Below are 25,854 nucleotides of genomic sequence, written 5' to 3' on the forward strand. Positions count from 1 at the left end.
GCGGTGCGAATGTTGATGAAAGTTTTATTTTTCTAAGAAATGTCGCACGTCGGTATGAACCTCAACTTCCGTAAACCAATCATTACCATGTTTTTATACTCTTACTATTATTTAGATAATGGTCCATCTGTCTGATCCAGCAGTGCTGCTACAGTGACGTGGGGTATCTTTGTAATAAATGATTCCTTTACAATATTTTCAAGGTAATAAAAATGATAAGAAACTTCACCCTATTTGGGCAATATTATTTTTTCACTTTTTAGTCCATATTATATTGTTTTGGAATAGTTGTTATTGAAGTTGGTTGTTTTATTATAATTTTTTTAATATCAATAAAATTTTATGGTGCATTTGAATTACTCAAACTTCAAACTGTTTGAATGTGAATAGTGAACCGGTACCGCGTAGGACTTATTGACGCATCGTGGTACTACTCACCGCAACTTCTCCGTTTTATTCAACAAATAGACAGTTAATGATATTATTATTATTTGGGGAGGGTGACTATTTGACTAGTCCTAATGAGTCCTAGTAACACCGCGTCCAGATTAGAACTATTGTGTTCGCCAGTCATACTTTGCTTTTTTCCTGCTGAGTGATAGGGCTTCATTCGCGTTTCTACTGTTGAATGCTTAATCTGTTTAATATATAGTCTTTTTGTACTTTGATCAATAATGTACAGTGAGCGGTGCAAACTAGACAGCACAATGTATGACACGCGGTTGGTTCGGATCTAGTAGTTCTAGATCTATCCTATTCCGACCAGTTTATGTTGACCCCGGTTTTAAATAACATTTGATTTGAATACAGCTTTAAATTTGCACTTGTGGCAATAATAGGACCAATAAAGCGTGCCATTTGGTCTACATTTGGTAGGAAAAACGCGCATTCGAAAAATCGGCGGCCGACTTTCTACAGGTTGTCAATATCTTACATAATAATACTATTTATCATTTCATTGTCATGGAACGTTTGTTAACTTGTTATGCCTACAACTCGGTTCAGTCGAGTTAGTAAGTCTTTTATTGGGCGATGTATATATTCCCAGAAAATGTACAAAACAAATGTTTTACGAAATTTAAAAGAATTGTTAAAAAACGTTTGTGTGGGAAAGGTTACTTATGATTTTCTTAATGACACCACAGACTGGAAATGAAGCGTACACCGTCAGGCTCTTAAATTATAAAAGTTAATTGTTCGATATCACATTGTAATCCATATTTTTATGTAAAAAAAGCTCGCTGGTTTTCTTGCGCCCGTTCTTCTCAGGTCTGAGGCAGTCTATTTTGAATGGGCGGTAGTTTTTGACGTTCAATAAGTGATTATGAATCCTATATATATATATAAATGAATTGCTGTTCGTTAGTCTTGCTAAAACTCGAGAACGGCTGGACCGATTTGGCTAATTTTGGTCTCAACAATTTTGATTTTCCTTTGACGTGTCCCCCGTCGTTCAGAAATCAAATTGAAAGAATAGTTGAAAATGAATAACTTATTAGAATATTTATATCTTTCTAACTTTCTCAGGAGGTAATAAATAAACTTAATTTTAACTATAGTTGTTAACTATCTATCAGATTATTTTATATATATGTTGATAAAACTAAAGTTTTATCGCAAATGAAATTTCAGAACGCAAACAATATTATTTGACATTAGACAACAAACTATATGGAGATAGATAAATCTTAAGTTTTGTCAAAACCTAACATTTCTGAACCCAACCGCACCACAAAACAAAAAATATAGTTTATCAGAAAGCTTTAAATTGATTAACAGACTGTGACATCATAACTGTTGGTGTATAGACACCACATTTGATATTGATAGCAATATCAAATTGAAATCTTATAAATAGCCATTATTTCAGGAAAAATCGAAAATAATATTAAAATTTCATTCATACCGAGCATTTTTTTAAGTATTCCTTTTGTTTGTTTTCAGAATATTTTATTAAAAAGTTTAGGTTTTTTATTAATCGATTGAGGCAGTACAACGTCTGCCGGGTAAGCTAGTTTTGAATAAAAATATTTGAATTTGAAAATGGGAAGGATTAGGTTGATCGGTCAATAAGAATGAATGAATGATAGAAGATTAACAATATTCTAAAGTAGATATAGATTATACATACTATAAAGAGATAGTGGACACATGCTAAAAAGCAGTTCGATTGAGGTCTTTGTTCCTCCTTACTTATTAAAAATCAATATTTGAAGCTGCTAGATAGCCTATATACTATATTTTATATAACATCAAGATCAAACTAAGAGAGCCATTTTTTTCCTTCGGTTATACTGTGAAACTATTGAACCGATCGGAATACGACATGCAGCGTGTTTCGGAGAAGTTTTTAGTAAATGTTTGTGATTACTTATCTGAAAACTATATTTTTTTTACTAGGAATTACCTTTGATATATTCGCAATACAAATAATTCAGACAGTGACAATTAATTTGGTACCTAATTAATATGGCAAAACAACGCTTGCCGGGTTATAACTAAATAAAGTGAAAAAAATTTTACTGACAATGTTAGAATTAATTACCTTTTACGTTTTTTTGTGATTTCGGTGATCGGCTTCTCTTTGTACCGCAGTCGGTGATGATGATGATATACAGAAATACATTATTTACATAATGCATAGAGTGGTGAGTCATTGTTAGTAGGCGGACGGGGCTCATGTTAGAGTGGTCGCTAGCGATATAAATAGCTTTTTAATTGTCTGGAGTGTTCCTGACGCCTATCCGCATATTTGTGGTATTTCCCAACGTTGGGATTTAGCTGGTGTTTAGCAAAATGTTATGTTTGAGTGATTGACGCATTTCATCTGATCTCGTTAACCAAAGATAACGCTTTATCAGTTATTAATTGGTAATTTAACAGGAGTTTAAATTAATTTCTAGGCCTTTTTAGGGTTCCGTACCCAAAGAGTAAAACGTTCGTCCGTCTGTCAGCAGGCTGTATGAACAGTGATAGTTAGTTATAGATAGTTGATATTTTCACAGATGATGTATTTCTGTTGCCGCTATAACAACAAATACTAAAAAACAGAACAAAATAAATATTTAAGGGGGCTTCCATACAACAAACATAATTGTTATAGATAATGTTATGGAATCCTTCATTCGCGAGATTGACTCTAACTTGGCCGCATTACGTTTTTAAAAGAAAGCTTCTTTTAGACTATTGAGTGAGACTAAACCGCCTCGGTAGGCTTTATAAGTATTTTTTTAATAAAGTTTTCACTTATGTTGTGTGTTGAGTGTAAAGAACATATGAAAATAGTGTCTTCCACTTCCTTACCGCCATTATTGATGTGAAAGTGAGCCTCCGCTAAAATTTAAATTTAAAATTATAACTTTTGTTAAATTAATGTTACCTCAGTTTTCAAAACGTTGATTGGTGTCCTTGTTTCAACATTCATTGATGTTGACCCAGATTTTCCAGTGGATCTAGCACAAAGCACAATCAAAATAATACCTCACTATTAAAGATTAAAGAAGAAGACTTGAACTTTGTAAAGAGATACATTCGAATACACACTTGGAAGTTATTTTGTTACAATAGTCACAGTGCATAATACGTTACTGTAAAATACTTTCTCAGTTTTGTGTACAAAAACTCTAGTGAGCCGTATTCAGTGGAGGGTACTTTTAAAAGTGTAAACTATAAATAATTTTGTACCGATGTGCCATCGTTAGGATTATTCATAATCTATACAGGTACTTCGAGCTTATTAATAAATATTCTGTGGCAAAGAGACGTAATCGTAAAATATTGATAAAAGGTTCATTTCCTGGGAAGATATTCTGTTAGTTTATATTATTATAATTTGTATTATCAATAATCACTTAGTTATTCCGTATCCAATTTGAGTAAAATAGTGCTTAAATAATTTTAAGAAGAAAATAATAATAATTTATATGTTACTTATTCGGAAAATCATATTTCATTGCTTAATTACTTATCATTATATTATAACAAAAAGTTAAACATGCCACTACATAGATCGCCTGAAAGGTCTAGCTCTGTGCCGGAATTGAATCAAGCTTCCGCAGCTAGCGATACCACCTCACTCTCATATGTCAGTGCCAGGGGTAACTGGAGTAAGAGAAAGCGAGAAAACTATCAAAATGAAGAGTTAAATGTCGAGCTATTAGATCTAAGGAAGGATATTAAAAATGAGATGAAAGAAATGAAAGAGCTGTTTCTCGACTCACAAAAAAATAATAATGAACAAATAAAATCCATTTTAACTGCATTGAAGGATATACAACAAGTAAACGAAGGTATTCAAAAAAGTATTACATTCCTAAGCGACCAAAATTCAGACTTCCAAAAAAAGATAGCGTCTCTCGAAACTCAAGTCAAAAGGGACATGGAATACATCACTCTTCTAGAAAACAAGCTTGAAGAGAGTCAAAGAACTGAAAGGAAGAATAATATTGAAATAAAAAACGTGCCTCTCAAAGGGGCTGAAAATTAACAGCATCTCATAAAGATGGTAAAAAATTTGGCTAATAATTTAGATATGAGTATTACACAAGCCGAAATAAAGGATATTATAAATATTAAAAATAAAAAGGCAAATAACAGTACTATGATTGTTGAATTTACTAATACTTTCACAAAAACTGAACTCATTAAATCGGCAAAATTATATAACAACAGAAACAAAAGCAATAAACTATGTGCAAAACATCTAGGTCTTCAAACAAACACAGATATACCGATTTTCATATCGGAAAACCTCACACCGAAAGGAGCCAGGCTGTATTTTCTAGCTAGAGATTTAAAATTGTCACATAAATATAAATATTGCTGGACAAACTTCGGAAAAGTATTCCTTCGCCGGGATAATAATTCGCAGATTATTACAGTGAACAGTGAGTCTCAAGTACAACAATTACGTAATACATGACTATATATAGAGTTTACTAAAATATTTTTAAGCTACCTATTTCGACTTTACTTAAATTATAATACGTTACTTTTGTTACTTTCAATCCACATTACATACACACCCTTAATACTTACACACAACTTAACTAACACTCAATACTATATTACACTAAATACTGATAGTCTTTATACACGGGCTTTTTATTTAGCATATTGTATAGTTAAATGCCTTATTATTTTTACTCAACAATGTAAATCGGTACTGTCTGGAGGCACTCACATAGCTTTCTCGCACTACTGCAACTTTGCTATGGAATTTATGGAAGGTTCTAAAATGAATATTATTTTTCTATATACATGGACAATTTATATGCATGTAACCCTTGAAAATAGAGACGCGCTTGTAGGACGTATTATTTATATGACCTTTAATAATGGTTGAGTCCTTAAAAACTATAAAAGAAATAGACACTTTAGAACTAGCGCGGTCTGTTGAGTGTGATCCCATTAAACTTAGTAACTACATAAATGTGAAGCAGAGTGATCTGACTATTGTTTCTCAAAATATACGAAGTATCTACTCTAACTTTGACGACTTCTTATTAACTGTGTCTCACTTCAATTTTGATCCAGATATACTTGTTTTAACAGAATGCAGACTGAGTACTAACAAGCCCATACCTCAACTTCCTAATTACGACTCTTACTTCACTACTCAACAACTGAATCAAAATGATGGGGTTACCGTCTTTATAAAGTCATCCATAAAAGCTAAAGTAAAGGAGATTAGATTGACACATGCGTCTTGTATACAAATTGATATTTTAAATAACTCATTACTATGTATCTATCGTTCCCCATCAATATCGAACATTGAACCGTTTTTAAATTCGTTATGCTGTCAGCTTAGTAAAATTAAAACAAAAAACAACATAATTATTACCGGAGACTTGAATATAAATCTTATACCAAAAAACGATCTCTCTCAAGAATACAGGAATAGAGTAAATTATCTCAACACACTCTCAGATTATGGGATACTTCCAGGTCACACGCTGGGAACTAGGGAAAATTCATGCTTGGATCATATTATGTTAAAAATAAATAAACAAAAAATCTCGGCTTTTATCGCCATATTACATACAACTACAACGGACTACTACACTACATTTTTATGCCTGTCTAAAATTAAACATTTTATGAGAGCCAATAAGATAAAAAGTACAATAGACTATGAAAAGGCTCGAAATTATTTACAAGACTTAGGATTACTTGAATTATTTAACTGCACTGATCCGAATGTGTTGAGTGAGCAGCTACTGCAAAAATTATCAGATTCTATAAAAAATAATATTGTAACAGTAAAAATACCAAAGAGCAAACGAATTATTAAGCCGTGGATTACTCCCGGTATTCTTAGATGTATAAATAACAGAAATAAATTACAAATGCAGTCAAAACATGATCCTCATAACGAAATATTAAAAATAACATATAGTAGATACAGAAACTATGTAAATAACTTAATAAAAAAACTAAAAAGGCAATACGAAAGAGATCTCATTGCAAAATCCGTCGCTAAAAATAAATTACTCTGGAGAAATATAAAAAACATCACATACTCAAGTAAAACTAAATCTAAGAGCACAGAGTTACTAAACACCAAATCTTCACCTTATGAATCAGCAAATTTCGTAAACAAGTTCTTTGCAGACATTGGTAAGCAACTTGCAGAACATATAGATCCTACGCCATTGCACATTTTCAATAATCTAATTAATAATACAGTCACTCAATTAATCTCTTTCGTACTTCTTGAAACAGACCTTAACGAAGTAGATATTGTGTTAAAGAGTCTTAAAACGAACAGTGCTCCTGGGTGGGATGGGATCCCAACTAAGTATTTAAAGTATGTAAAGAATGATATTGTACCAATTATAACCCATCTTGCAAATCTTTGCTTTAGTAAGGTAATCTTCCCTTCCTCCTTAAAACAGTCAATTATTACCCCAGTATACAAGAATGGGGACAGAAATGACGTTAATAATTACAGACCTATATCTATCTTGCCTTGCATTTCTAAAATTTTAGAAAAGCTAATAAATTCGCGCCTTCTTAACTTTCTTAACAGATTTAATATAATATCTCCCTCGCAATTTGGATTCAGAAAAGGTATATCCACATATAGAAGACGCTGTAACTGCGCTATCTTCATTAGTAACCGAACATCTTGATCAAAATTCAAAGTGTATAACAGTATTTCTAGACTTAAAAAAAGCCTTTGACACGGTTTCTGTCCCTATTCTTGTGAACAAGCTGGAAAATATTGGAATCAGAGGTATGCCTTTAACTCTTTTTAAAGATTATCTTTCTCAAAGAAAACAAAAAGTAAAATTAGAACAGTATTCCAGCGAAGCTACAGAGGTAACATATGGTGTACCTCAGGGCAGCATATTAGGCCCTACTTTATTCCTAATATATATAAACGAACTGTGCGATCTTACAATCGATAATGCTAAAATTTTTTCGTACGCTGATGATACAGCCGTTGTCTTTTCTGGAAGTACCTGGGCAGATGTAAAAAATAGCACTGAAAAAGGAATGGCTCAAATATCTGCTTGGCTGAAGTCTAATTTACTATCATTAAATACTTCTAAAACAAATTATATATGCTTCAGTATTTATAATAATAATCAGCCCGATGGCAACTTTAATCTGAAAGTTCATAACTGTAAACTTAGCAAACATAATAACTGTAACTGTCCCCAAATCAATAAAGTAGATAATTTCAAATATCTAGGAGTCATACTTGATCAGAGGCTCTCCTGGTACCCTCACCTTGAGCAACTGGCTGAAAGAGTCAGAAAATTAATATGGGTTTTTCGCTCGCTGAGGTACGTGGTCCCAAAGAATGACAAATCTGAGAACGATAGTGATTCCTCTAACACTCTGCTAAAGAGAATATATACTGCACTAGTTGAATCCATCCATCCATCCAGTGTGGGGAGGTGCTGCAAAAATAAAGTTTTTAGACATTGAGCGCTCGCAACGAGCATTGATTAAGGCCATGTATTTCAAACGTTACAGATATTCTACAGAACAACTTTACCTTGAGTGCGGTTTACTCTCTGTGAGGAAACTGTTTCTGAAACATGTTTTAATCAAAAAACATAAAGAAGTACCATATCTCGTAAATAATAAACAAAGTAGGAGGCAACCTAACGTAACTAAAGTCCCTCGAACAAAAACAAAGTTTGCTAGCGCACAATACAATAGTCTCTCAGCTCAAATTTACAATAAAATAAATAAAAAACTACATATCCACTCAAAACAATATAACGATTGTAAAAAAATCGTAGAGAAGTGGTTAAAGTCTCTCGACTATGAGGCAACAGAGATTTTACTTAAACAACTTAAATAATGTACAGAGTATAATAACTTATCCAATGTTTACATAGATCAGACAGAAAATATTCCACACGCACTTAACATATATACACGCACACAACACTCACAAAAACACACAGTATCGCACGCACACACACACTCACACATAGTTACACATATTTATCATTTATGTTTATAATAATAAAAAGTGACTTACATGTTCGATAAGAATTAAAAATCGTAATTGTAAATCTTTGTCGCTGTAATTGTTAAGGTGTTCAAAAGTAACTTTCCAAATATTTAAATTGTTAATTTATATTCATTTCATAACTTTATTATTATTTCACCACCATGTCAATAAAACTTTTGTTAAATATAACACATTGCTGAATTGGAAGAGCGGAGACACCTGGTACAGGCATTATTTGCTTAAAAGGTGACTCCGGCCACTAGCTGCTGTAAACTATGATTTTAAGAGAAATAAATTATTATTATTATTATTATTATAAATACACAATAACAATAGTGCTAATGGACTCTGAGTAAATTAAGTTAAAATTAAATTGCTCAAAAGCCTAAGGCTAGATTATATCAAAATTTAGGTCTTTATCATAAAAAAATGTTGAGTGGTCTTTAACCAAAAACCGATTTTTATAATTTTATTTGTGCTTTGAATTTTTGAAGTGGTCGAGAAACAGTCGTAATATTAATTGTAAAATTTTAATCGATTTTTGTCGACAAATAGTTCTGTGATATATTAGTTAATTTGTATTAATACATCCTTATCGTGACATATAAAATATTTTGGTAAATACAAGGTTCCCTATCTATAATTAAACTAATCTACTCTTGCTCGTCTTTCAATATAGGCCTCATTTATATATTATACCAATTTATTACTCTACCTCACTAACATCAACCGGCAAACGCTAGTTGTTGCAGAGTTAGAAAGTATAATAAGTGCGGTATAATGTGTAGTTTGTGTTGGGGTTAGTTTTAAAGACATATTGAGAAAGAGTGAAATTATTAAAGTGTGAAGTTAAAGAAGAGGTAGTATTTACAGTTATTGAAAATAATATTTAAAGTGACTCAGTGATGTAGAGAGGAGATGAAAAAAATGAATTGACTGTACAAATTAATCAGTTCCATATCCGATTGGTTTGATACTCTGTGGTTGCACTGTTGTAATACAGATAACACTACTATTACGCCGTAACTTTCACGCGGAGTTCCTGAAAGTAAAAACGGCGCGCGCACGCCGCTGAAACTTGCAGCGAAAGTTTACAAGCTTTCAAGTTTCAGTTGATGGTTGGTTGTCGCCGCGTGCTGACGTGTGTCGCCCGATGTTGTATGCAATCGTGTGCTATCTGTATTGTACGAATAGTGTTTCTGTGTCGTGAGTGTAGAAATTGGTAGTTTTAACGATCGGTAAATGTTGCTCTGTTAGACTCACTTTCATTTTTTTTTTCAATAATTGAGAATTGTTTTATATGTTTTTTATTTAAGCATGACCTCTAGCTATGTACATGTACAAAGGATTTTTTGGGCATCCGATTTACTTGAAAATTTGCAGACGTATAAAGGATTATACAATATATTCATAGCTCATTTCTAATATCCTTACAGTAAGCACTGGTATATTATTTTATTTAGAATTTTAAGGATTTTCAGCCACGTTTAAAATACAAATACATACATACTCACAGATTAACATGAAACAACACCCTTTATGTGTGAACACAATGGCAAAGACACAGTGAAAGTGCATGATTACAAATAGTGGCAACACTATAACCAAACATATTTTCCTAAAAATAGGCTGCATAATTATGCTGCATGTCAGTGCAGCTTTGAATCTAGTATAATAAATAATATTTTAGTTTATATAATATGTTTGTAAGAACCAAAGTTCGCACTATAATTGTTATAATATAAGCGGACTGAACAGTCGTGATATCAGTAGCAGTACAGACAGTAGTGACGGACTAGATAAACATAAAACTAATTTTATTGAAGTAGGCCTTATTTTGTGTCAATCCATAATTACCGAAATTTATTGACGTATCTTGAGTGAAAAGACCGCTAATATTTGTCTTCAATCAATTTGACACGTGTTGTGCCACTACACTAGGCCTCCTCAGGAGATGTTGACTCGCCGAATTCTGCAGCACAAGACTGTCGACGATTGTCCCGTGCCAGATAACTTAAAAAGTTGGAAAGCTTAACATAGCTGATAAAAGTTTTATTGTCGTCACCACATTTCTGTGTTCTTTTAGTGACAAAAGCGGTTATTACTATAGTTTTGACTGATTTAAACTTAACACTTTACTCAAAAACAGTGTTTTTATTTATAAATATGCACTGTATAAGAGTCTCTGGGTCTTACGGTCTTATATGTGATAATTATTACGTTAGTAAATATTTTAACAAGACGACAGAATGCTAATCTTTCCTTCCAACAAGAATACGAATTTAAATATAATTTCGACTTGACATTGACCCAATAAGAATGTCAACAAATTAACACTCATTAAGAGTCAGTAGGCCGGAAAATTATTTCAGTACTGAAATGAGTCACAAAGTCTAATTTTCAGGTTAAACGAAACGAAAGATGATTATTTCGTACGCAACTGGCCGCAATATGACCTGCGTATATTATATATATACTGGGTGGCCGAGAAGTTGACGTCCAAAGCTAAAACTTGAATTTGGCACATTTTATTGGCCAATGTTCTGGGTTTTTTAAATAGTTAGAAGCCCTAGGCTCCCCATTTTATTTTATTTTTTGATATCTTGAACATTTTCATGAATTTAGCTGGAGCAGTTATCTTGACCTTACGACTCAATTCTAAACTTGTTCCGCATTGTCTGAAATATTCATAGTTTCTTATGTGGTTATTGCAACTGTAGTTAATAATTATCAACAATAAAATTAACTAAGTGTTCAAAAAAATTAGAAAAAAGTTCTAAACCACAATTAGGTGAAAAAAGCGGATAAAAGGGGAAAAAAATATTATTTCCTAAACTACGCAAAATCGTAGATCATTTTTCAGGCTTTCAAATTTTAGCTTTGGACGTCAACTTCTCGGCCACCCTGTATAATCTGCGTATATAAGTCAAAGTGAAATAGACTTTATTCAATTAGGCTTAAACTACGCGTTTTTGAATAGTCACTGAAAATATTTCTTTTAAATTACTGAATTTACCATATGTTCGGAAAAAGTTGAGCTCGTGAGAAGAACATACAAGAAACTCAACGGCCTCTTTTCAATCAAATAGAGTATTTTACAATGGTTGTTATACATAACAAATTAGTATGCCGCATCCATTATATGAATCGTGTTTGAATAATATTATAAAAAGTAATAAAGAATAAACTGTTTAAATGTAAATTAGGTATCGTATATTGGATGCATCAATCTTTAAAACTTGAATTCATTGTTTGAGAAAGAATGCTTCGTGAACATGATGGTCGTGATTACTGTCATATATAGGCTTGGAAACCGGAGAAAATTGTTATCATTAACAGGTATTAACGTTCAAGTTCATTTAGCGTTATTCTACCTTTAACCGAAGTATTACTTATGTTCATTTGTAGGGCTTTGTTGAATAAAGCGGTTAAAACAATTTTTTTTTTCATCTTGGTGTAATTTGTTCAGAGCTCATTTTACTTTTTATATACATGACGTTCCAAAGTTATGGGACATAAATATCCTAGATATGGTACTTTACTGAAAGAAGCCTTTATGTCATTTTTAAAAGTTAGTAATACTGCATTCAATAATTTTCTAAAAATTACTTGACTCATCTGGGAATCGAACCGACTTAAATGTAAAGAAGCACCCCTACTTTTATGATGCCAATTGAAAGACTGGCCAAAATTAAAAACTCTTCTTAAGTAACATAGTATTTTAAAAGAAAGTAGTCAATTAAGGGTATTTTTTTGTAAATTAATTAATTAATTAAATGCTCAAAATGTGATCTCTCTTGTCTTACGCAAATCGCCAATATTTAATGAGTCCCCTGACTGTTGATTTTCTTATCATTTTATGGTGAATACTCGATATGATAATTATGGCACAATTCTGTTTGTAACTCGCCCACGTCGCCCACTTGAAATTTGACTGAAACATTTTACGTTGTTCCTTTCTTTTAAAATACTATGTTACATAAGAAGAGTTATTAATTTTCGGCCATTCTTTCGATTGGCATCATAAAAGTATTGTTTTTTTTTTTACATTAAGTCGGTTCGATTCTCAAGCAAGTAATTTTTATAAAATCTTTGAATGCGGCATTATAAGCTTTTCAAAATAACATAAAGTCTTCTTTCAGTAAAATACCCTCTCTATCTACGATATTTAAGGTACTTTCCCTTCATGTCCCATAACTTTGGGACGCCCTGTATATTTACTATTGGTTTAATGAAATAGGGACAGTTTCAGTATTTATGGCAAGACTAAGGTATATAAGAGATAACGGATGCCATATATGAATATATCTAATACATATGGCACAATTTTATATTTACACGCGCGAAACATGCGGCACAACTACTTATCATGTATGAATATATTCCGATCGAATGTTCTGTTTTGGTTTCTGCGTGTCGTTTAAAGATTTATATTCAAAGTAGGTACTTTTAATATTGGTTAATATATAAATAAAGAGCATTAGTAGGATACCTACTAAACATTACATTGATTTAGGTCATAATTGTGATTTGCAAGTTAACATTTTGAATATCAATATTGACAGTCAATAAATTAAATTATAATTAATAGTAATTTTACAGTAAAGTTGAAATATTATACAAGATTTTTTGGCCGATGCCTATGTTATTACCAACGTATGGTGTTTAGCCGGGCTCATATATTTTCACATTATTTCGATTGGTCCTGCTGAGTGTACATACATATCCAATATGTATGTACACTCAGCAGCAATATAAAGATAGATAGAGTTAAAGTGCAGCAAAATAGTCTAGGCAAAGCATGAGTGATGCTTATACAAACTGCCGCGTACTGAATCAATCAATCAACAGATGGCCCTATGTATTTATGTAAAGCATAAAACGGGCTTTTGTGGTTGACCTTGTGCGTAAAAAGTTTTTACATCCAGTTGTTGTCGAACGTAACAATATAATATAACTAAGAATAAGTTGATTTCCACTTGTTTTCCAAAGCTTGGTTGTATGTGGAATAAAGTTCCTTTTAAGACGCACTGTGGAGGAACGTCACACATCCAGATGGTAAGGATGGTATATCCTAATTTGTGTCGTATCGTGCGAAGGTAGCATTCGGCGGCAGGAATCAGCTCAAACAGCTCTTCGGAACAATCCCCTTAATAAAAGCGGTAGAAAAAACACAATGAAATGATTATTTCGCTACAGCATAGTAAATAACAATAATAATCTTTATTTGCGAAATAGCTACTTTTTTTACAAATGAACAGTTAACATTATATGAGAAAAAGAAAAAATAACAATATAAATGGTAAAAAACAACATGGAAGAGCTTTGACACATGAGAACAAGTGCATCTACGTTGATTTACAGATGCAAGAGAATGTGGGCGGCGGTGATCACTTAACACTAGGTGACCTGTACGCTCGTTTGTCCTCCTGTTTCCATAAAAAAATACAGATACTTACTGTGGAAAATGAGTAATTTTTACGTCACTTATTGGAGAGATTTACGTTCATTACACAAGCTTCAGACAAATAAAAACAATGATGTCTTTTAGATTTTATAATGACTTAATTACTTAAAGTATAATTTGAAGATTCGCTCTTTGGTCAGTTTACAAGTGAAGAGCTATTGTTACCGTTCTGTTAAACATTATGTAACGGTATAGCGTGCAAGTATTATGATTTTCCGGTGTAAGTAATTGGCGTAATGGCGCTACGTGCCGTCGCAGTTAGTTGACAACAGTTTCCTAATTCAGAAGTCGATGTCCTGTTACTGTCATGTGGGCTTTGAGTATGTAACCATCCGGAGATGACTTTTTTATGGAAAAAGGAGGACAAAAGAGCGTTCTGGTCACCTGGTGTTAAGTGATCACTGCCGCCCACATGACTTCTGTAAATAGTAGAAGCCAGGCGTCTATTGTAATCCACTACCACCAAAAAGTGCCGTTTATTTTTTCTCTATCCGGCTTACTGACAAGTCTAGATATTTAAGGTATCATTTGGCATTTTAGAAAAATTAAAATATTTTTGTTAATTTAAAAAAAGGCTGTTACTATTAAAATAAATTTTCTCAATAGAAGATATACCAAAGGAGATGTTTCAAACAAAGTATTAACTTTGATGATTATAGAAAGTGATATAACTTAAAATAGAAAATATATTAAATTAATTGATTTTTTACTACTACCACAATTTGAAAAATCATACACGGTGGTTATGTAAACTAATTGCTGCTTTGATGATTGATGAGCCGTTTAAATAGCCTAAACCTTTGATAATGTTCTTGAAAACAAATTAAGTACTAATAATAATTAATATGGTAGTTATAGTAATGGCGGATCAACTATTAAATTGTTATCCTAGTGATGAATCCTCGAAACACCAATACCATAGAATTATACCACAGTCATAGCCTGCTGGGGCTGAGATTTCACTCAGACAGGGCGATGGTAGATATCTCGTACAGACGTGGTTATTCCAGTGGCCGCCTTCCGGCGAACCTTAGATTGTATTAAATCCACCGGTGAAGTGGTTGGAACACCAAAAATTTACACTGCACTATAAGGTCTCACTGAAACACAGATGCAGGTGTATTTATTTCACTGGTTTCTTTAAATAGGAACTTTAAAAAACGAAGCGGAGCGTACTCAATATAATTAGGATGACGGTCGGTGAGCAAGAGAGCGAGAGGCAGGTGCTGCCATCTACTTGCATTGTTGCGAGACAACTCTCAATAAAGCCTCGATAAAAAAACGTACATGGCCGTTGCGTTGATACATTTTGGCGCGAGGATTCTAAATACAAGTCAAATTATTTATAAAAACAAATATTTTTTCTTTTATAAAAGTAAACTAATATCTATTATAGCATATGAATATTATTGTTAATAAATTAATTTTTTATATTGAAAAAGACATTAACGCTTCACCAATGATATTGTCATAACTATGCATTAAGTAACACATGAAGTAAAACGACACGTAAGTCAAAATGGGCGAGATAAGAGAAGCCGCACGCACTCAGCCTTGAAGACACAAGCCGTTCCTAAATCCAATTATATCATTTGTATAAGTTGCATAAAACGTCATGTTAAGGTTGTATTTTATGGCCCGGAAATAAATAGGATTTTAAAATTACATAATGAACGTCAAGATCTTCCTATAATTATGTTATGAAGACAATTTTTGAGGCTGCAGGGTTGCTTTGTTATTCTTTGTAATTTTCAAAAGGATTACTATTGTGTGGGTATGTGTATCAAAATATTTAACAAATTACTAATAGTATCAAAAAATAACTTCCCTACAACTAAATATTAACTAGCATAACGTACTACAAACTTAACGTACTTAATATTTGTTACAAAAATACTTATAAATATGTTAGGTATAAGAATAAGTATACGGAATCGAATCGTATTGTATTATCACTGACCATGACACCTGAGCACGCGAATAACGCACTTCGGGGGCACTCTTTCTTCCGAATCAACAAGTTCACAATATCCGCTTCTTCCAACCATATCAGCTATCGAACTATTTTGTTCTTCTCTGTGAATCGTCATCATAACTTGACAGACACTAGTTCGATGGTTGAAATAGGTTTAATAAGCGGTTAGGGATATTATGAATGAGGCGGTATTTATGATAGAACTGATTTTTGTAATGATTTCGTTTCAAATGTTTTAATTTTATGGATTATCTCAAGTTTATGGATTTTGTTTGACAATGTTGTGGTAATAAATCTTCTATTTAAATCAAATATTTCTGTTTTTCTCGCATTCTTCTGTACTCACAAATATTCGTAAATAGGATACCGACGTTTCGCTTTTGGAAAATTAATATTAATTTTAAATGTCGTTCGTGAAAAAGACGTTCTTAAAAAATGGTGTGATTACAAAAAAAACGGACGTTTTGAAGGTTGTGTTAATAATATTGAAAGATAGGAATATATACAATTATTAAGTTAATGTGAAATATAAAAGGAGTCAACTGTTTTTGTCAATTGCGCGCTGCTATAAATTTTATTTGCTGTCAATTTTCTTCCAAGTGAAGTGCTGACGACGCGAGAGTTTCCTGTTTTTCCATGTATATTTATATACAGTACTAGCTGACTCGGCAAAGGTTGTTCTGCCATATAAATTATTTTTAGAGTGAGACCGTTTCTTCTACATTGTAACATTACTTTATTTTTCTAAAATAAAAGAATTTTTAAAAAATTCTTAAAATAAATGTAGCTTAAGTTACTCCTTATTACATCAGCTACCTGCCAATAAAAGTCCCGTCAAAATCGGTCCAGTTATTTCAGACATTAGCCGGAACAAACAGACAGACAGACAAAAATTGTAACAAATGTTGTTTTGGTGTATGTATGTATCGTATACATAGGCTGCACTAAAAGTATCGGGAATTGAATGTTTCCACTGTTCCTGTCATATTAAAATCTTTTTAATTGAAAACTCCTTGGTTTTAAAAATCGAATACCATTTATTTATTAAAAAAGATTCTCGGTCTTGTCACAAGGTATTGTCAAACTTGTTTAGTTGAGAAAATGGAATTGACTCGAGAAAATTCTAGAGCGAAGATTTATTATGACTTTCGAAGTGGTTTAACACAAAAACAGTGTGTTGACCGGATGATTTCTGCATTTGGTGATGAAGCCCCATCCAAAACCACAATTTATGGCTGGTTTGCTGATTTTCAACGTGGACGTGTCAAGCTCAGTAATGATCCCCGTCAAGGTCGTCTAAAAACTGCAGTCACCACAGAAAACGTTGATGCTGTGCGTAAGCTGATTGAGGAAGATCAAATTCAAATTCAAAAACACTTTATTCATGTAGTTCTCAATGTCAATAGGGACCTTATTATAAAAACGTATACACAGACCTCTGAATGAAGTTGTGACTTTTTGGAGTCGACTTACATGAACAGCAAGCCTATCCCTATTTCTAGTGTTGACATTATGAGTGTCACTAATTTTTTTAAACGAATTTATATTTTTTTTTACATAAACAAGGTTTTCATATATGTATTGCGATGTCAAAGTCAAAACTTTTATTTCCTTAAATTTTTCCCTTAGTGACACTCTTGGTCCTAATTTATAGATGGCACGAATAGCTCGCTTCTGCAGTGTGAAAATGGTGTTAACATCGGCAGCATGTCCCCAAAGTAAAATACCGTATGTCATCAGACTATGAAAATAGCTGAAGTAGACCAACCTCGCGGTATTTTCATCCGTAAGTTGCCGAATTTTTTTAACTGCGTATGCTGCAGAACTAAGCTTTTTCGCCAAATTCATAATATGAGGACCCCACTGAAGTTTGGTATCTAAGGTAATCCCTAAAAATACGGTTGTATCTACAGGTTTCAACTCATCGTCTTTTACTACAATATTTGTGTCAACCTGTCTAACATTAGGCAGGGAAAATTTAATACATTTGTTTTTTTTTTTCATTAAGAAGGAGATTATTCGTAGTGAACCATTCCACTACTTTGGAGATAGCATTGTTCACGTCATCAAAAGCAGTATGCTGTCTATGTAGTTTAAAAAGGAAAGAAGTATCATCTGCAAATAATACTATCTCATGCTTATTTTGTACAAAGTATGGTAAATCATTTATATATACAAGGAATAGGAATGGCCCAAGAATCGAACCCTGTGGAACGCCCATGGTAATGGGAGATCCAGCTGACCTCTTACTGTTCACCTCAACCATCTGAAACCTGTTGCCCAAATAAGACTTCAGAAGGCCAAGTGCTTCTCCCTTGATACCATAATGATGTAGTTTCCTGATTAAGATTTCATGATGAACACAGTCAAATGCCTTGGATAAATCACAGAAAATGCCAACGGCATCCTGACAATTATCCCAGGCTTCAAAAATTTGCTGAATAAGCTCAACACCAGCATCTGTTGTTGAGCGACCCCTTGAAAAACCAAATTGTTTAGTGCTCATTAAATTGTTACCATAAAAATGATTAAGCAATTGTTGTAATATAAACATTTCAAATATTATACTTAGCGTCGGTAGAATAGATATTGGTCTAAAATTTGTGGGGTCAGAAGAACTACCGGCTTTGAATAATGGAATGACTTTACTCTGTTTCATCAAATCAGGAAACACACCATTGTCAACACATAAGTTAAATATGACAACCAAGTATGGAGCAATACAATCAGCTATGGAGTGAATTATTTTAACGGATAAGCCATCAAGATCAGCAACCTTTTTCAATTCTACTGATTTAAAGGCTTTCATTACATCATTGTAAGTAACATGAGTGAATTTGAACTCTATTTTACATTCATTTACATTAGACATAATTATAGATTCAGCAAGAGTGGCAGATGACTTTAGGGCCTTGGTGGTGGAAACTGGAATATCAGCAAAAAATCTTTCAAAAGCATCCGCGACATCTTGGTCTGTATCCAAGATTTTATCATTTATTTTTAAACTAAAATTTAAAGTTGCGAGGTTTGTTTCTTCCAGTCTCACTGTTTATTACTTGCCATGTTGATTTTATTTTATCTGAACTATTTTTAATTTTATTACTTATATACATTGATTTTGCTAAGGTACATGAGCGTTTAAATATCTTTGAATAATTTTTTACATAGTTAGCAAATCTTTCTGAGTGATTATACATTTTTTCCTCATAAAGTGAGTATAATTCGATCGACACGTGACATACCGCGAAATTAAGGCAACTTTAGACATTGGCATGAGTCAAATACATAGTTAGCAAATCTTTCTGAGTGATTATACATTTTTTCCTCATAAAGTGAGTATAATTCGATCGACACGTGACATACCGCGAAATTAAGGCAACTTTAGACATTGGCATGAGTCATATACAAATAATGTTGCATGAACAATTAGGTGTAAAAAAAGTTGTTTTCCCGATGGATACCGCATTTGCTCTGTGAAGAGCAAAAAGCGGTTCGCGTTTCTTGGTGCGTCAGAACTCTCGAAAGATTCCAGGCAGGATCCTCAAATGCTATATACAACATCGTATCAGGTGACGAATCCTGGATATATGCGTACGAACCCGAAACAAAAAACCAGCCACGAGTTTGGGTGTTCGAAAATGAGCTAAAGCCAACAAAAATTGTTCGTTCACGGAGTGTTGCAAAAAAAGTGGTGGCCACGTTTGTCTCCAAAACCGGCCATGTTGCGACTATTCCTCTTGAGGGAGAAAGAACAGTTAATGCAGAATGGTATGCTAGCATTTGTTTGCCACAGGTCGTTTCTGAACTCCGTAAAGAGAGCTGCAACCGCCGCATCATCCTCCATCACGACAATGCAAGTTCGCACACCGCGCACAGAACAAAAGAGTTTTTAGAGCAAGAAAACAGAATTATTAGACCATCCGCCGAACAGCCTCGACCTAAGCCCTAATGATTTCTATACTTTCCCTAAATTAAATAATAAATTGCGTGGTCAGAGATATTCATCACCTGAAGAAGCTTTGGACGCCTACAAAACGGCCATTTTGGAGACCCCAACTTCCGAATGGAATGATTGCTTCAATGATTGGTTCCATCGTATGGAAAAATGTGTCAAATTTCGCGGAGAATACTTCAAAAAGCAATTTAATACATTTTTAAATAGTAATGTTGTGTTTCAATATTACAAACAGACAATCTAATTTTATTTATATGTATAGATTAAGATTTATGTTTTATATAGGTATATCATTAGTAGTTAGACTGTTCTCTAGGTGACGCAAGAGCAAGCAATATATTATTTACATCACGTGAACAAATTTTGTTCATTATTAATTATTTTTACAACGTTAATATAACTGATGTTGCCGCTATCGCGTGATATTTCGCTTTCGAATGACACAATATATATTTTAATAGCGATTTAATTTGATAGAAACTAATCTGCCGAGAATTTAGTATCGCCACTTTGCCAACTTTTCAGACTGGCCACTATTTATCTGATTGTTGATACGACAAATTATATTGTGTTATACGTAATATGACAGCAAGTTATGATTTAATTTTTGTCGAAATAAAAATGAAATTGTGACGATTTAATGAATTTCCGAAAGCCACCGTCTGTCACTGTCAACGAATTCACATTAAGGTTATGGGCGTGGGTTTGTCTAGTCAGCTAAAAAAGATAGAAAGCTTCAAATTTTGTAATAATGTCAATGATTTAGTTGAAAAAAGTTTTACAAGTGAATTTTAGTTGAGTCGCCTAAGCACTTTATTTCGTGGATATTTAATGAAAGTGAGTTTGTCACGTTCGGCCATTTAACTCTCGTTTGTGTAAAATCGGCTCCAGTATATACGTAGAGAGCGCCCTCAGTGAGGTTAAAGTTGACTTTAAATATACAGCCTTGAGCTACAATGGCCGCAAAATAATAAACGGCACTGCACGGGTAGAGCTACTTAATCGTAATCATAAAAATACGGGTTGCACTCCGGGAGTGCCGGCAGAAGTGAAAACTTGAAGATTAACGTTGTGTATTTTGGAATGGTTTGGAGTAATTTCGCATGGATTCCTTTATTTATCAGTATAAAGCATTTATATGGTTAAATACAATATTAATTTATTGCGCTATCGTACAAAAAAATATCAATTTATATTATTTTCATAAAAAAATTTACACTTCAGAACTATTACAATTATTTTATATTAAAAAGTTTATCTCTCAGAAAAAAGAATTTTCATCCATAATTTCAACGACTGTCTTTCGAATTTTCGATCAGGTGTCGCGAGTGTATCATTTTGTACCCATCCCAAGAAAACTGCTCAATGCCGCTTTGTAAGTTTTCACTTCAAAAATTAATACAAAAACACTTAATTCACGTAAACAAATCAACTTTTCATAATATCATTTCGGGACAACCTGTAAGTAATCTAGTAGCCGTGCACTAACGTAGTCACTGACGCCTGCTTGTCGCACTCCGCGGCGTAGCCCTTCTACTCGTAGGCAAGTAGCACCCATGTAGGCTAATTAAAAGGGTGTTTTTTATATATATAATTAGTTTGTTTGAAAATTTCAATTAGTAACTAAAATTATTAGATTTTTTTTTTATGATTTCTAAGGTTAGGTTACTTTAGCTCTAACCGTGTGCTCATTAATGTCAAACTATGAATATATAACAGAAACACATAGTATCATATTACATTATTATTAATTATATAAGTTCTCACTTCTGTCGTGCGGTCTTAGAACACACCGTTTATCATAGATTGTGACGTCACTGCGCGAAGTGCACAGTTAACTCGATGGGACTCGAGAAGTCTGAGGCTGAGCTATGATCTATAGAGCGTATTTAGACTTTGCTCAGACCTTAAACTTAGCTGAGTGTGATAAAACGTGAAATTTGCTTTTGCATTGGACTATCTTAGCTTGAGCTCATCATAATTTCAGTTGTCAAATAAATAAATAAATAATAAACTGTAAAAACGAAAACAAAGATTATGCTAAGCTTACACTCAGTGAACGTAACGACCGTTGGCGCTTAACGTGAGGATATCGCCGTGCTCAGTGACTTATTTAACCATAAAATATTTCGACGTAAAACTTGCCTCGTGAGTCAGACCCCGTGAATATAATTAGCATGTTTGATTGCTTTTGCCGGGTTATGGTTTGTTTTAGATGTTTTACGATCTTTCCGAAGGTTGACGCTGTGTTATTGTTTGCTGGTGGCAACGTACACCTGGGGCTAGTAGTGTTTTTGTGTTACTTTTATTGGAGGTTTCGTGGGAACTGCGTGAATGGTGCTCATTTACGCACGTTTGATGAATTTCACTCATTAAATACTAACCGTTGCTTTTAAACATGAGAAATGAGAATGGAGATTACCACCCACTAGCTCCTAATAATAACTTATGTAATCGCATTGTAAAAATTAATTAAGAAAGGAATAATATCCAATTTGTATCCACCGCGGCCTTGAGCATCGCTGCCCTTGGGAGGAAGGGTCGCCGCCACTCCCCGCATCGTTACAAGAAGGCTGTGATCGCGGGCCTATCGAACGTTGTTTTTCTGGCAAATTGTCACGCAGTTATGATCTATGCAGCGACTTACTTGGTTACTTAGCCGTTACTTGGTTGTATCGTTGTCTGTGAAAAAGCCATAAAATTAATTTGTTTATGAAACGATTTCCCATTGGGAATAAATTCAATTGAGAAAACTACTACCATAGTCCAACGACTCAAAGTAGATAAAGTAAGACCAAAAGAATGTGCTTGTGCCATATGTGTACAAATGAGAATCTCGCCATAAAGTATTCATTTACTAGCTCTCTATTCAAATGTCGAGTAGAGATTCGTAGGAGAAGACCTAGTCAGCATAATTTACTCAGAAAGTCTATTCTGTGGCACTTCTGTGTAGAATGCTAAAACATTTCAACATGGACTACACATTTAACTAAATAATTCAATCATGGATAATATGCTTTTCAACAAGGTCAAACAAAAGTCTGAATGTCAGATAAATGGCATAAATGAGAAATTTCGTACTAAACGATGTAGATCATTTTTCTCTGCTATTGATGAAAACAAAACAACCTAAACGAAATATTGTAATTTTAATGGCAAGTTTACGACCTGTAGTATCAAATGTCCTCAAAGGGCTCTTTATTGCGCCTTAAACCTAACTTAAAACCTGAATATTTTGCACCTAAACGAGATTTTAACCCGGGTTCCTAATAAATAATAAAACCGACACACATATAGTAGTAGCCTTTATATGACGTAATACATCTGCCAACAGCGACGCTAAAACATCGATCAAAGTGAGTTCGCGCTAGCTTAGTGCCGCCATTAAACGAACAAACAAACAAACAGACGCCTTAATTATTGCACGGTGACGAATATTCGATTATGATATCACGGAGACTTGCTGATATATAAATAGTGCTCGCGAACTCTTCAAATGTTATTTTTGTAATTGTTTTCATGCAATAATGAGACTGGCCATAAATACCGTTACAACTTACTTTTTACTTATGAGATTAAATTTCACATTTGAAGAGCGTTACAACTAGCAAATTACACTACAAATTATGGTCAGTTTCGGAAGACCTGTCCTTCTGTAAACGCCACGCCGACATCGAGTCGCATCACAAATGAAAAGATTTAACCTGGAAATCTGGAAGTTTTTTAAAGTTTCTGTTATGATGGCACGGTTCACAAATAATTTTGATGGACTTTGCGTCTCCATGCCAACCTTATATTGCTAAGTTTCAATCTAGTCTACTGCAGATTAGAGGAGGTCTAAGAGGATCACCATTTTGAAATTCCTCTGGTCCTGCTAAAATTAATGACAATGATGACACTCCGTCCTCATGGTTGATAATCATTTTCTATAAAAAAGCCGATACAAAGTGTCTCCGATGTCTCTCCTTATGCGAGTAGCAGCATTACGTCAGCACTCATCACATTTGGCGGGCGTGTTTACGTGGAGCGAGCGGTATTTCTACCTACTGGAAACATTTCTGCTGGCTTATTTATCGACGATCAATGTCAATGTCTGTGGATAACAGATGTTCTGGTTAATAATGAGCGATGTATTATTAGACCCAGTTACAAAAACAATTTCATTGTGATAAATAATTACAACATCAACTATTCGTATCAAAATAACAATCTACTAATACTACTTGAAAAATGCAGTAAAAACTTGAAAGATACGGTTTATTAATTTTTTCTTCTATCTGAGTTTTGATAAATTTAATAGCTGTACAGACAGGGAGTGCTTTTACCGAGATGATGATAATAAGTACCTGATATGAAAATGTTCAGAGTTCTTGACATTACTCCGGTGCAGGTGTCTGTCTCATTATGATGAGATCGCGATACCAATCTGGGCTATTAGTCACGGAATCTTTTAGGCTCTAGCTATTCTCAACACGATGTTTGCGCAGCGGGTGACATCATTACTTCTCGCTAATAAGCTGACTAATTGTGAACCACTGGCTTTGCAATTTATATCACAAAAACTGTATAATATTTCCTTGGTGTCAAATAAGCTAAGTTTAGGGCTAATTTAAATGATGAGCTCGGACGCGTCATGATTTTGGTCTCTGTATGTTGTCTAGTTGATTAGCTGACGGACACCACGGTAGCGGGCCTGGATGCGTCACCGTGGTGTGCCGGTAAAATAAAACCCTTAGAGTCAATATCTACCACCGGTTCGGAAATGTATGCCTGAACCCTGAGACTGAGAGAGAATGGACGCCATGCCATAATTGAATCATTAGGATCCCACGAGTAGAGTTGTTAATAGTTTAATATAATAAAAATAATATATTAAGAGTTGATAACAGCTGTGATAAGCTTCTAATAGTGTAATAAAGAAAAGCAAGATAGTTGTGTCAGGCGTAAGGTCTATTGTCTGCAAAAGATCTAATAAGTTTTCAACCAATAATTAAGATTATCTTGCGATTGCTAGCTACCATTTTTACATAATATGCTTTGTGGGATTTCATTTGTATTTGTAAGACACATCTCATTTCTTTCTTTTTTGGTCTTTATTTCAATTTTATTTTGTATATCCTAGCCTCTATGCTTATTTCGTAGAAATTCTTAGTTAAATACAATTGTTCACGGATATTGCCAACTGAAAACTGGCATCTATGGTCACGCAAAAAAAATTTTTTGTAGAATTGTGTATTCACGGTAATAGATAGATAAACAATCGCTTGCCAATGAATCTAAGTGTTTTGTTTTCGTGCAGATATAGAATTCATAAACGTTCCGACGTAGTTATGATGACAAATGCGACTGTCTCCGTATTTAAATGTTGTTTTGTTTTCTGTTTATAACTGCACTTGATATTGAAAATTCATATTATGTTCTTGGGTATTCGTTTATGCAGATAGTAATTTACAGAACCACTGCTCTTGATTATTTTTTATGGAAAAGGAGGACAAACGAGTATTGAATGAATACTTTACTTTACTTATTGTACACCCACATTGTATCGCAACAGCAGAGGAATCACAGGAGCGTTGCCGGCCTTTAAGGAAGGTGTACATCCTTTTTATGAAGGTCGTATCGACTCGGAAACACCGCACAAGGAAGCTCATTACACAGCTTTGTTGTACGTGAAGAAAGCTCATTGAAAACCGCACTGTGGAAGACCGCTAAACATCCAGCTGGTGGCTATGATATCCTAATTTGTGGCGTGACGTCGTAACACTTATCGTGATAAATGCAGTAGAAGACACTTAAATGTACACTTACCCTTATGAATGTTAAATATTATTTTAGAATTATTATTCCAGTAGGAAGTCGGTGATATTAACTGGGAAAGGGCACGACTTCTATAATTATATTAATAGAATAGCTAGACTCTTTAAATGTCATTTTAAAAGAATATACTTAGTAAAAAAAATGGTTGTAATAATTTGACT

At 33.6% G+C, this 25,854-nt stretch overlaps 1 protein-coding gene across 4 annotated transcripts in view; it reads left to right on the forward strand.

Annotated features, from left to right (window-relative positions):
- LOC126972143 (rho guanine nucleotide exchange factor 12) overlaps positions 1-25,854 on the forward strand; it is a 284,774-nt gene that overhangs the window by 99,253 nt on the left and 159,667 nt on the right. The gene's annotated exons all lie outside the window — the stretch shown is intronic.

The sequence above is a fragment of the Leptidea sinapis genome, chromosome 2 (genome assembly GCF_905404315.1).
Source record: "Leptidea sinapis chromosome 2, ilLepSina1.1, whole genome shotgun sequence".
NCBI lineage: Eukaryota > Metazoa > Arthropoda > Insecta > Lepidoptera > Pieridae > Leptidea > Leptidea sinapis.